This window comes from Arachis hypogaea, chromosome 20 (genome assembly GCF_003086295.3).
Source record: "Arachis hypogaea cultivar Tifrunner chromosome 20, arahy.Tifrunner.gnm2.J5K5, whole genome shotgun sequence".
Taxonomy (NCBI): Eukaryota; Viridiplantae; Streptophyta; class Magnoliopsida; order Fabales; family Fabaceae; genus Arachis; species Arachis hypogaea.
In genome coordinates, this window is record NC_092055.1 from 73,071,593 (window position 1) to 73,080,559 (window position 8,967).

General features: G+C 38.6%; 1 non-coding gene across 1 annotated transcript; it reads left to right on the forward strand.

Moving 5' to 3' along the window:
* Window positions 1–5,371: 5,371 nt before the first annotated feature.
* Window positions 5,372–5,479, forward strand: LOC112787846 (small nucleolar RNA R71). The gene has a single exon (XR_003195235.1). It is a non-coding gene; the product is annotated as a small nucleolar RNA R71 (small nucleolar RNA).
* Window positions 5,480–8,967: the final 3,488 nt, after the last annotated feature.

Consider the following 8,967-nt stretch of genomic DNA (forward strand, 5'->3'; position numbering starts at 1 on the left):
CTATTTATAGAGAACTAGTAGCCTAGGGTTTACAGAAATCAGTAATTAATGCAGAAATCTTCCATGTGTTTTGTACCAGTTTGGGCGTTTAACTCCAGCTTTTGTGCCAGTTCCGGCGTTAAACGCCAGAATTCTTGAGCTGATTTAAAACGCCTGTTTGGGCCATCAAATCTCGGGCAAAGTATGGACTATTATATATTGCTGGAAAGCCCAGGATGTCTAATTTCCAACGCAATTGAGAGCGCGCCAATTGAGCTTCTGTAACTCTAGAGAATCCACTTCGAGTGCAGGGAGGTCAGAATCTAACAGCATCTGCAGTCCTTTTTTAGCCTCTGAATCAGATTTTTGCTCAGGTCCCTAAATTTCAGCCAGAAAATACCTGAAATTACAGAAAAACACACAAACTCATAATGAAGTCTAGAAAAGTGATTTTTAAATAAAAACTAATAAAAACTAACTAAAATATACTAAAAACATACTAAAAACAATGCCAAAAAGCGTATAAATTATCCGCTCATCACAACACCAAACTTAAATTGTTGCTTGTCCCCAAGCAACTGAAAATCAAATAGGATAAAAAGAAGAGAATATACAATGAATTCCAAAAGCATCTATGAAGATCAGTATTAATTAGATGAACGGGGCTTTCAGCTTTTTGTCTCTGAACAGTTTTGGCATCTCACTTTATCCTTTGAAGTTCAGAATGATTGGCTTCTATAGGAACTCAGAATCCAGATAGTGTTATTGATTCTCCTAGTTAAGTATGTTGATTCTTGAACACAGCTACTTTATGAGTCTTGGCCGTGACCCTAGGCATTTTGTTTTCTAGTATTACCACCGGATACATAAATGCCACAGACACATAACTGGGTGAACCTTTTCAGATTGTGACTCAGCTTTGCTAAAGTCCCCAATTAGAGGTGTCCAGAGCTCTTAAGCACACTCTTTTTACTTTTGGACCACGACTTTAACCGCTCAGTCTCAGGTTTTCACTTGACACCTTCACGCCACAAGCACATGGTTAGGGACAGCTTGGTTTAGCCGCTTAGGCCAGGATTTTATTCCTGTGGGCCCTCCTATCCACTAATGCTCAAAGCCTTGGATCCCTTTTTATCACCCATGCCTTTTGGTTTAAAGGGGTATTGGCTTTTTCTGCTTGCTTTTCTTTTTTTTCCTTCTTCTTTTTTTTTTCTTTTCTCTCTTTCTTTTTTTTTTTTGCAAGCTTTTCACTGCTTTTTCTTGGTTCAAGAATCAATTTTATGATTTTTCAGATCATCAGATAACATTTCTCCTTTTCCATCATTCTTTCAAGATCCAACAATTTTAACATTCATAAACAATCAAATTCAAAAATATGCACTGTTCAAGCATTCATTCAGAAAAACAATAGTATTGCCACCACATCAAAATAATTAAACTGTTTTAAAATTTGAAATTCATGCACTTCTTTTTATTTTTCAATTAAAAACATTTTTCATTTTAAGAAAGGTGATGGATTCATTTTCATAGCTTTAAGGCATAGACACTTAGACACTAATGATCATGTAATAAAGACACAAACATAAATAAACATAAAGCACAATTTTTGAAAAACAGAAAATAAAGAACAAGGAAATTAAAGAACGGGTCCACCTTAGTGATGGCGGCTTGTTCTTCCTCTTGAAGATCTTATGGAGTGCTTGAGCTCCTCAATGTCTCTTCCTTACCTTTGTTGCTCCTCTCTCATGGTCCTTTGGTCTTCTCTAATTTCATGGAGGAGGATGGAATGCTCTTGGTGCTCCACCCTTAGTTGTCCCATGTTGGAACTTAATTCTCCTAGGGAAGTGTTGATTTGCTCCCAATAGTTTTGTGGAGGAAAATGCATCCCTTGAGGCATCTCAGGGATTTCATGATGAGGAGTTTCCTCATGCTCTTGTCCATGAGTGGGATCTCTTGTTTACTCCATCCTTTTCTTAGTGATGGGCTTGTCCTCATTAATGAGGATGTCTTCCTCTATGTCAATTCTAACTGAATTGCAGAGGTGACAAATGAGGTGAGGAAAGGCTAACCTTGCCACAGTAGAGGACTTATCCGCCACCTTATGGAGTTCTTGGGATATAACCTCATGAACTTCTACTTCCTCTCTAATCATGATGCTATGAATCATGATAGCCCGGTCTATAGTAACTTTAGATCAGTTGCTAGTAGGAATGATTGAGCGTTGGATGAACTCCAACCATTCCCTAGCCACGGGCTTGAGGTCATGCCTTCTTAGTTGAACCGGCTTCCCTCTTGAATCTCTCTTCTTTTGAGCGCCCTCTTCACAGATGTCCATGAGGACTTGGTCCAACCTTTGATCAAAGTTGACCCTTCTAGTGTATGGGTGTGCATCTCCTTGCATCATAGGCAAATTGAATGCCAACCTTACATTTTCCGGACTAAAGTCTAAGTATTTCCCTCGGACCATTGTAAGCCAATTCTTGGGGTCCGGGTTCACACTTTGATCGTGGTTCTTGGTGATCCATGCATTGGCATAGAACTCTTCAACCATTAAGATTCTGACTTGTTGAATGGGGTTGGTGAGAACTTCCCAACCTCTTCTTCGGATCTCATGTCGGATCTCCGGATATTCACCCTTTTTGAGCTTAAAAGGGACCTCGGGGATCACCTTCTTCTTGGCCACCACTTCATAGAAGTGATCTTGATGCACCCTTGAGAGGAATCTTTCCATCTCCCATGACTCGGAGGTGGAAGCTTTTGCCTTCCCTTTCCTCTTTCTAGAGGTTTCTCCGGCCTTTGGTGCCATTAATGGTTATGGAAAAACATAAAAAGCTTTAGCTTTTACCATACCAAACTTAGAAGGTTGCTCGTCCTCGAGCAAAAGAAGAAAGAAGAGAGTGGAAGAAGAAGAAATAGAGGAGATGGAGAGGGCTTAGTATTTCGGCCAAGGGGGATAGGTAGTGTATATGTTGTGTGAAAATGAAGGAGTGAAGATGGGCTTATATAGGAGTGGAGAGGGGGGTATGGTTCGGCCGTTATGGGTGGGTTTAGGTGGGAAAGTGGTTTGAATTTGAATGGTGAGGTAGGTGGGGTTTTATGAAGGATGGATGTGAGTGGTGAAGAGAATGGGGGTATTTGATAGGTGAGAGGTTTTTGGGGAAGAGGTATTGAGGTGATTGGTAAATGAGTGAAGAAGAGAGAGAGAGGTGGGGTAGGTGGGGATCCTGTGGGGTCCACGGATCCTGAGGTGTCAAGGATATCTCATCCCTGCACCATGTGGCATGCAAAACGCCTCTTGCTGCCAATCCTAGCGTTAAACACCAGGCTGCTACCCATTTCGGGCGTTTAACGCCAGCTTCTTGCCCATTCCTGGCATTAAATGCCAGTCTGGTGCCCATTTCTGGCGTTAAACGCCCAGAATGGTGCTAGACTGGGCGTTTAACGCCCATTCTGCTACCCTTACTGGCGTTTAAACGCTAGTAAGTTTCTCCTCCAGGGTGTTCTATTTTTCATTCTATTTTTCCTTCTGTTTTTGCTTTTTCAATTGTTTTTGTGACTTCACATGATCATCAACCTACAGAAAACATAAAATAACAAAAGAACATAGAAATTTAATATAGATAGTTAAAGATTGGGTTGCCTCCCAAAAAATGCTTCTTTAATGTCAATAGCTTGACAGTGGCTCTCATGGAGCCTCACAATTGTTTAGAGCAATGTTGGAACCTCCCAACACCAAACTTAGAGTTTGAACGTGGGGGTTCAACACCAAACTTAAAGTTTGGTTGTGGCCTCCCAATACCAAACTTATAGTTTGACTGTGGGGGCTTTGTTTGTCTCTGTATTGAGAGAAGCTCTTCATGCTTCCTCTCCATGGTTACAGAGGGGTATCCTTGAGCTTTAAACACAAGGGAGTCTTCATTTACTTGAATGATCAATTCTCCTCTGTCAACATCAATCACAGCTTTTGCTGTGGCTAGGAAGGGTTTGCCAAGGATGATGGATTCATCCATACACTTCCCAGTCTCTAGGATTATGAAGTCAGCAGGGATGTAATGGTCTTCAACCTTTACCAAGACATCCTCTACAAGTCCATAAGCCTATTTCTTTGAATTGTCTGCCATCTCTAGTGAGATTCTAGCAGCTTGTACCTCAATGATCCCTAGTTTCTCCATTACAGAGAGAGGCATAAGGTTTATACTTGACCCTAGGTCACACAGAGCCTTTTCAAAGGTCATGGTGCCTATGGTACAAAGTATTAAGAATTTTCCAGGATCTTGTCTCTTCAGAGGTAATCTCTTCCTAGTCAAGTCATCCAGTTCTTTGATGAGCAATGGAGGATCATCCTCCCAAGTCTCATTACAAAACAACCTGGCATTTAGCTTCATGATTGCTCCAAGGTACTTAGCAACTTGCTCTTCAGTAACATCTTCATCATCTTCAGAGGAAGAATACTCATCAGAGCTCATGAATGGCAAAAGTAAATTCAATGGAATCTCTATGGTCTCTGTGTGAGCCTCAGATTCCCATGGTTCCTCATCAGGGAACTCCATGGAGGCCAGTGGACGTCCATTGAGGTCTTCCTCAGTGGAGATCACTGCCTCTTCCTCCTCTCCAGGTTCGGCCATGTGAGACGTGTTTATGGCCTTGCACTCTCTCTTTGGATTCTCTTCTGTATTGCTTGGGAGAGTACTAGGAGGGAGTTCAGTAATTTTCTTACTCAGTTAACCCACTTGTGCTTCCAAATTTCTAATGGAGGACCTTGTTTCAGTCATGAAATTTGAGTGGTTTTGATTAGATCAGAGACAATGGTTGCTAAGTCAGAGTGGCCTTGCTTAGAATTCTCTGTCTGTTGCTGAGAAGATGGTAGAAAAGGTTTGCCATTGCTAAACCTATTTCTTCCACCATTACTATTGTTGAAACCTTGTTGAGGTCTCTGTTGATCCTTCCATGAGAGATTTGGATGATTTCTCCATGAAGGATTATAGGTGTTTCCATAGGGCTCTCCCATGTAATTCACCTCTTCCATTGCTGGGTTCTCAGGATCATAAGCTTCTTCTTCAGAGGAAGCTTCCTTAGTACTGCCTGTTGCTGCTTGCATTCTAGACAGACTCTGAGAAATCATATTAACTTGTTGGGTCAATATTTTATTCTGAGCTAATATGGCATTCAGAGTATCAATCTCAAGAACTCCCTTCTTCTGAGTTGTCCCATTATTCACTGGAATCCTTTCAGAAGTGTACATGAATTGGTTATTTGCAACCATTTCAATGAGTTTCTGAGCTTCTGTAGACGTCTTCTTCAGATGAAGAGATCCTCCAGCAGAGCTATCCAATGACATCTTGGATAGTTCAAACAGACCATCATAGAAGATACCTATGATGCTCCATTCAGAAAGCATGTCAGAAGGACACCTTCTGATCAATTGCTTGTATCTTTCCCAAGCTTCATAGAGGGATTCACCTTCCTTCTGTCTGAAGGTTTGGACTTCCACTCTAAGCTTGCTCAATTTTTGAGGTGGAAAGAACTTTGCCAAGAAGGCATTGACTAACATTTCCCAAGAGTTCAGGCTTTCTTTAGGTTGTGAATCCAACCATGTCCTAGCTTTGTCTCTTACAGCAAAAGGAAAGAACATAAGTCTGTAGACTTCAGGGTCAACCCCATTGGTCTTGACAGTGTCACAGATTTGCAAGAATTCAGCTAAGAACTGATGAGGATCTTCCAATGGAAGTCCATAAAACTTGCAATTCTGTTACATTAAAGAAACTAATTGAGGCTTAAGCTCAAAGTTGTTTGCTCCAATGGCAGGGATTGAGATGCTTCTCCCATAGAAGTTGGGAGTAGGTGCAGTAAAGTCACCAAGCACCTTCCTTGCATTGTTGGCATTATTGTTTTCGGCTGTCATGGTTTCTTCTTCCTTGAAAAGCTCTGTTAGGCCCTCTAGAGAGAATTGTACTTTAGCTTCTCTTAGCTTTCTCTTCAAGGTCCTTTCAGGTTCAGGATCAGCTTGAACAAGTATGCCTTTATCTTTGTTCCTGCTCATATGAAAGAGAAGAGAACAAGAAAATAGGGAATCCTCTATATCACAGTATAGAGATTCCTTGAGGTGTCAGAGGAAAAGAAGAATAGAAGGAGAAGATAGATAGAAGAGAATTTGAACTTATCAAGAGGGATAGAGTTCGAATTGCACCTTGAGGAGGAGTGTTAGTTCCTTAAATAGAAGGATGTGAGAAGAGGGGAAGAATTTTTGAAATTAAAGTAAAATATTTTGAAATAATTAAAAAGAAATTTGAAAATTTGATTGAGATTTTCGAAAATTAAGATTAGGAAAGAAATTAAGTGATTTTTGAAAAGATTTTGAAATTAGAAATTAAAAAGATATGATTGAGAGTTAATTTTGAAAAAGATGTGATTGAGAAGATATGATTGAGAAGATATGATTGAAAATCAATTTAAAAAAGAAAGTTTTAAAATTAAAGTTGATTACTTGACTAACAAGAAATTAAAAGATATGATTCTAAAATTTAAAATTTGATCCTTTCTTAATAGGCAAGTAACAACTTGAAAATTTTGAAGTAAATCATTAATTATAGCAAGGATTTTCGAAAATAATAAAAAATGGAAAGAAATTGTTTTTGAAGAAATATGATTGAAAAGATATGATTTGAAAAAGATTTGATTTTGAAAAATTTATGAAAATTTGAAAAAGATCTGAATTAAAAACAAAATCTTCCCTCTAGTGTCCTTCTAGCGTTAAACGCCCAGAATGGTATCTATTCTGGCGTTTAACGCCCAAAATGCTACCCTTTTGGGCATTAAACGCCAAGCCAGGTACCTTGGCCGGCGTTTAAACACCAGTTTTCCTTCTTCACTAGGCGTTTTGAACGCCCAGCTTTCTCTGTTTGATTCCTCTGCTGAATGTTCTAAATCTTCAATTCTCTGTATTATTAACTTGAAAAGACATAGTTTTGAAAATATTTTTGAATTTTTAATGATGAGAAACAATAAAAATGCAACTAAGATCAAATAAACAATGCATGCAAGACACCAAACTTAAAATTAGACACTAGACTCAAACAAGAAACATAAAATATTTTTTATTTTTATGATTTTATAATTTTTTTTTGTGATTTTCGAAACTTATATGGAAAAGAGAATAAAGAGATTCAAAACTTTTAATAAGAATTCCAGGAATCATGCAATGTTAGTCTAAAGCTTTAGTCTAAAAAGATTAGACATGGCTAGCCAAGCTTCAGTAGGACATTACATTCAGTAGCTAAATTGATGAGAATCAATCAGCTTTTGTGATGATAAGAACATAACCTTGAAACTCTAGAATTCATTCTTAAAAATAAAAAGAAAAGTACCTAAGCTAAGCAACAAGATGAACCCTCAGTTGTCCAAACTCGAACAATCCCCGGCAACGGCGCCAAAAACTTGGTGCACGAAATTGTGATCATCAACAATGGCACCAAAGGACTTGGAGCTCTCAAACGTGAATCACACTTTGTCACAATTTCACACAACTAACCAGCAAGTGCACTGGGTCGTCCAAGTAATAAACCTTACGTGAGTAAGGGTCGATCCCACGGAGACTGTCGGCTTGAAGCAAGCTATGGTCACCTTGTAAATCTCAGTCAGGCGAATTCAAATGGTGATGGAGAATTGATAATTAAAAGATAAATAAAACATAAAATAAAGATAGAGATACTTATGTAATTCTTTGGTTGGAATTTTAGATAAGCGTATGAAGATGCTTTGTTCCTCCTGAACCTCTGCTTTCCTATTGCCTTCTTCCAATCATTCATACTCATTTCCATGGCAAGCTTTATGTTGGGCATCACCGTTGTCAATGGCTATTTCCCGTCCTCTCAGTGAAAACGTTCCAAATGCGCTGTCACCGCACGGCTAATCATCTGTCAGTTCTCGATCATGTTGGAATAGGATCCATTGATCCTTTTGCGTCTGTCACACACCCAACAATCGTGAGTTTAAAGCTCGTCACAGTCATCCCTTCCCAGATCCTACTCGGAATACCACAGACAAGGTTTAGACTTTCCGGATCTCAAGAATTACCGCCAATAATTCTAGCCTATACCACGAAGGTTCCAATCTTAGATTAGAAACCCAAGAGATACACATTCAAGCTTGTTTGCATGTAGAACGGAAGTGGTTGTCAGTCACTGATGAGACGCAGAAGCTGGTGAATTAAAAATTATTAAAATGGTTACGTTGCAAGTATAGTTCTTAACTCACCGAAAATCTGCCTATCAATTTAAAAGTATGTCACAGAGAATTTCAATTAAAAATTGCTGGGAGTTTTAAGTCCCAGGTCGTCTCCCAACGAGTTGCAGAAAAGTGTGCTATCTTATTAATCAGATGTTCCAAGAAGTTGAGCTAAGTAAATTGGGATGTAAATTGAGGAAATTTAAATAATATGAATAAAAGCCTTGACTAGGAGTTGATTGGCTGGAATTTCTACTATTGATGGAGTGATTGTAAAATTAATTTATAATTAATGGTTGTTCTGTTTGGTTATCCTTTACTAGGTAAGGGAAAGTCAAACAAGTTGGAATGCCAGATCTGTTCACAAGTTGCAACCCACTTAGTTCAAAGGGATTGGCGTTGGTGACAGGATAACAATCTAACATTTAACCCAATTACAAATTTTTCCTTCAATCCTTCCAACTCAAGAGTTCCTTTTAATCAACTCCCCATCAAGTAAAGAAACTACTCACACATTGTAAATAATAAATTCATAGCATATGAAAGGGAATTAAAAAAAGACATGATTATTGGAATTGAAATTGAATTAAAAAGAAATAATCCTTGCATTAATTAATCATAAAGGTATTCAAATAGCAAAATTGAACAAAACAAAGAACATGGAAGAATAGAACCAAGTTAAGAAAACGAACTAGAATGACGAAGTCTTGATGAGGAAATAACTATTCTCAATGTTCCAATGCTAAGACCAATTGAAAATTAAAA